At 44.3% G+C, this 4,824-nt stretch overlaps 1 long non-coding RNA gene across 2 annotated transcripts; it reads right to left on the bottom strand.

The window, feature by feature from the left end:
* Positions 1-522: 522 nt before the first annotated feature.
* LOC119269161 lies at positions 523-3,819 on the bottom strand. Of its 2 annotated transcripts, XR_005133486.1 has the most exons (5): positions 3,304-3,819; positions 2,435-2,537; positions 2,198-2,344; positions 1,001-1,251; positions 523-895 (listed from the first exon to the last, which is right to left on the bottom strand). It is a non-coding gene; the product is annotated as an uncharacterized LOC119269161 (long non-coding RNA). The 2 variants fall into 2 exon arrangements; XR_005133485.1 differs by lacking the exons at positions 523-895; positions 1,001-1,251 and having other exon boundaries at positions 1,869-2,344.
* Between the last annotated feature and the right edge of the window lie 1,005 nt (positions 3,820-4,824).

The raw sequence follows: 4,824 nt of genomic DNA, 5'->3' as shown, positions 1-4,824 counted from the left end.
CTACATGACACTTCACCATATTTGGGCCTAAGGAAATGCATTGTGGAGTAGTAATTAGATGATGGGTTGCGAGAGTGATAGAAGCTTAAGCCCTAGTTTATGCGCTATTCCGTAAGGGACCGATTGGATCCAAAAGTTTAATGCTATGGTTATAATTTATTCTTAATACTTTTCTCGTAGTTGTGTATGCTTGCGATGAGGTTAATCATAAATAGGAGGTCTGTTCAAGTAAGAACAACACCTAAGCACCGGTCCACCCACACATCAAATTATCAAAGTAGCGAACATGAACCGAACCAACATGACGAAAGTGACAAGATGAAATTCCCGTGTACCCTCAAGAACGCTTTGCTTATTATAAGAGACCATTTTGTCCTGTCCTTTACCTCAAAAGGATTGTGCTACCTTGCTACACTTTTGTTACTATTATTGTTACTTGCTCGTTACAAATTATTTTGCTACCAAACTACTCTGTTACTTACAATTTCAGCACTTGCAGGCATTACCTTGCTGAAAACTAATTGTCATTTCCTTCTGCTCCTCGTTGGGTTCAGCACTCTTACTTATCGAAAAGGCTACAATTGATCCCATATACTTGTGGGTCATCAGTGCACACTAATTAGACATCTTTTTAGATGGTCAGTACTGAAGCATTACTTTCTTTTGATGTATACTTACTTGCTATACTTCAACTTGCAGTACTGAAGCATGTACCCCACTAATTGGACATCTTTTTAGATGGTAAGTTCCTTCTGACTTGCGCATAGACATGGTGTCATTTATGTCAGAACAATGTACACGACAGCTGACCGAGTATTAAGTCTCCAGTAATAGGACTATAAGTAGTCGAGCAACTGACTGAGTATAATATTCAAACATCGCAGCCTTGGTTTGCCTATAAAAAAGACAGAGTAAAACATATATAAATGCCAATTGCATGATTTATTCCAAATTAATAATTACAAGATGCAACAATGGATATTAGTGGCGTAGATATAACCTTACGCGATGATGAAGATCCATGCTCCTCTCCTCCATGCATGGAGGCGGGGCTCCTTGGAGCCGACGAGTGTGAGGGAGGAGCTCGCTGCTCCTCTCCTCTGTTTTTGGGGGTGAGACCGCGAGACAAACCAATACATTTTGCAGAGGGCCAACATTTCCCTACTTTTCTCATAGTGGTATTGAATAACGAGTGGAATTCATTCATGAAAAACATCAAACTGCCATCAAATGGTGTCCATATGTCATCATCTATTCCCCGAAGACAACGAAATTGGGTGACATGCAATCAAACAAGACAAGTTGGGTATAATTAATCAAAAGCACACACATGATTTCAATAAAGAATATATTGTTGTCTCTTCCCTTGAGCCATCAATTAATAGTACGAACTCATGGTAAATTTCAATCTGTTAAACAAATGCACATGTGTGAAGCACACAACAAGAGATTGATCTAGTATTGGCACTATCGAAGGTACATAGAAGAATTCTTAAATAGTCTTGTATGATTGGAGGTTATTCATTTTGTGGAAATCCATCAATCAGAAACTTATTATTTCCAATCACAAGCATGTTCTTCACTAATTAGCATGGCAATGATCTCAAAAGGCACAAGCTTTCCTTCATACATGAGATCCTTGATCATTGTACTAACTGAAAGAGGCTGGCATTAAAAATATATCAAGACAATTATTACAACGTAAGAGTTTATTTGAAGGAATTGAAAGTATACTGTTACATGCTCGATATCACATTTAACTTCTTCGCGAAGAAGATCACCAGCACTCAGATGCGCAAACCCATACTGGTTCACAATCTTAGCATGCTAAGTAGCTTTGACACTGGCTCGCCCTACTGTACCAGCAATATAAGCAATGGATTGAACATCTCAAAGAGTTAAACATGAAACATCACAGGCATTACCTGTGTTGCCAAGCGAGTTTGAACAACATCCAATGGGTAAGTTACAGATACAGCTGTCACTCCCGCTAAACCATCACCAACTAAACGAACTGACACTAAGATAATAACTTCTTCATGAAGAAGATCACTAGCACTCAGATGTGCAAACCCATACTGGTTCACAATCTTAGCATGCTAAGTAGCTTTGACACTGGCTCGCCCTCCTGTACTAGCAATATAAGCAATGGATTGCACATCTCAAAGAGTTAAACAGGACACATCACAAGCATTACCTGTGTTGCCAAGCGAGTTCGAACAACACCCAATGGGTAAGTTAGGTAATTTACAGATGCAGCTGTCACTCCCGCTGAACCATCACCAACTAAACGTACTGACACTGACATAATTTGGATCGTCCAAGCCAGTCACCATTCAGAAAGCTGCAATGATTATTCAAAATTCATAAAACTATAACAAAAATATAGTCATGGCAAATCTTGCAAGTTAACACACTGAAATTCAGTGTTGACCTTTTTGTATCACTCATATGAATACAAGCTGATGGCGGAATAAGGCAATCGATACACATTTTCACAAGATTGCCTTCTAAGATTGCAGCATCTGAACTCATACCTGCCACCAGTTGAATCAGTATGTACAAAGCTCATATAACAAACTTTATCATCAACATATGGGTTATGTGACAAAAAAAATACCATACTCAAGAAAATTTTCAAGATATTTTAAGAAAATTACTGTACATACAATAAATCCGTGTCCAAGGTTTAAGTTTGGACAGTGATTGTTCAATACATGCGTAGAGTGTTGTGAATTAACAACACCAATAATAATAGGTCATGACTGTCAATCCGGGATGTATTGTTTGGGGCAATCAGTTAAAAGCAAGGGGGAAAATATATTGCATCCAGGAAACCAAGTTGATATTATCAGTATCCAATTCCTTTGAAGAATCTATATATGTGTATTGTAAAGCAAGAAGGAGCACAAAACAACATCATGAAATAGAAGGAAATTCTTGTTTCACACAACCACACTAATTTCTACAACCCAAGGTTTGCCCCATGCTTTTTTACCTCCCAATTCCTTATCAGAGACCAGAACACATATAAAGGGGGATTCAAAGAAGAAGCACATCCGCTCCAAATTCCTTACTAGACATCAGAACACATTTAAAGGGGGATTCCTTTGTGGTCAAATCATGTCCTAGACACAGAATATCTGAAAATCAAATAGATGCTTAATTAGTCCTCGCCGTTGCTCCCAGCCATCTGAAATTCCATCGCAGCTGCCAGCCCTCTGAAATTCCTACGCCCTCTGAGCTCCCAATCCGTTCGCATGAGAACGCGGGAGACAAAAGAAGGGGCGGAAATCCTACTACCTGGAAGAGGATGGTGAGGGACGAGGGGCGCGATGTAGGTCTTGCTCACGACGCCGGTGAAGCCGCCGGTGGCGAGGAGCGCGGTGGTGCCGATGTGGCGCTTCTGCTGCTCCTGGTAGCGGTACACTAATACGGAGCCGCGACTGTCGAGGGCCACGTCACCCACATGCGCCTTCGTCTACATCGGTGGGCGGGAAGGGGGGACCGGGGGGACGCACCAACAATGGTCGCGCCAGAGTGGACCAGCGAAGGGGTGTGAGCTCTGTCGCGCGGTTGATCGACCCTGGTGGAGATTGGGAGCCCTTTTTCTCGGCAGAGAGGCGGCGGCTTGGCTTGCGTAGAAGCTGATGGATCGCTTGTGGGAAGCAAGGAGCAGAGCCGTGGGCTAGTCGACGAGATCCTTTGTGGAGGCGGCGCAGGAACCCTAGCGGGCGCGAGTGTACCAGGAAAAGGGCCGCTCGTGTGAGTAGAGAAAGGGGAGCGGTTCGCTCATTTGGGTCGATTGTTTCGTCACGTGGGATGTCACGTGGGATGGGAGAAAACTGGCGGAGGAAGAAAAATCGGCATGAGAGAGGTGGTGGGGAGGGGACGAAAAAAACCAGTCAAAAAAATTGAACGATAGTGATTAGGAGTAGAGAAACGGTGGAAGTTGAAGTCTCAAGTCCTATGACAAATTCCTTTATGAATTCCCAATCCCCCCTGGGATCTAGTTCGGCCGTTCTCCCTCCTAGGTCGTGTGGCTCCCTCAGGCCTAAACGTGGACCGAAAGTGGGTTGCAATTTAATTGCGCGAGCCGAGTCTTGAACTCAAGACCTCTTGGCTCCGATACCATGTAGAAGTGAACGCTCTAGCCAATGCAACCAAAAGACCGATCTGATGGAAGAGACTAGGCAGCACATTATAGGTCAACAGTCTTCAACCGCCGATCGCCGCCGCTCCTCTGCTGCCTGCTTCTCTCACCGGACGCCTTCTCTCGTTTGCATCTTCAACCCGCGGTCCATCCTTCCCTTGCTCCATCACTGGCCGAACGATTTTGGATCGAATCGTAGCAGCAGGACAAGTTAGGGTTCGGATTGAAGATCCCTTTAGATTAGAGAGGGTTGTCTTGGATCGCACATGGAGAATGTCCGCTCTGGTGTCGCGCTCGCCGCTGGCAGCCCCGAAGGATCAAGTGAAGCCTCTGATGCTGCTGCTGCCATAAGGGGAAAGAAAAACCGCTTATATGCTCCAATTTTGGTGAGCGAGGAGGGGCAACAGGCTGCTGCTGGGACGGGTCTACCAAGCTCATGGACCGGTGAAAAGAAGCCCAAGATCCAAAACACGCCTACTTATGGGGATCTCGGCAAGCCTGCACGGGTGGATATCGGAAATCCTTCTGGTGGACAAGAACAAATCGAAGGCCTAGACTGGGACAACGACAAGCTCGTTAAGGAGTTCAATTCTTGTTTCGATCGGTTGAATGACGCCCCCTCTGATGATGAGAAGGAGTCTTGGCCTTTCTGTGACGAGCAGCAGCTGAAA

The sequence above is a fragment of the Triticum dicoccoides genome, chromosome 1A (genome assembly GCF_002162155.2).
Source record: "Triticum dicoccoides isolate Atlit2015 ecotype Zavitan chromosome 1A, WEW_v2.0, whole genome shotgun sequence".
In the NCBI taxonomy this organism is placed as follows: domain Eukaryota; kingdom Viridiplantae; phylum Streptophyta; class Magnoliopsida; order Poales; family Poaceae; genus Triticum; species Triticum dicoccoides.
The sequence above is the reverse complement of the archived record's forward strand: the minus strand, read 5'-3'. Positions and strand labels throughout refer to the sequence as shown.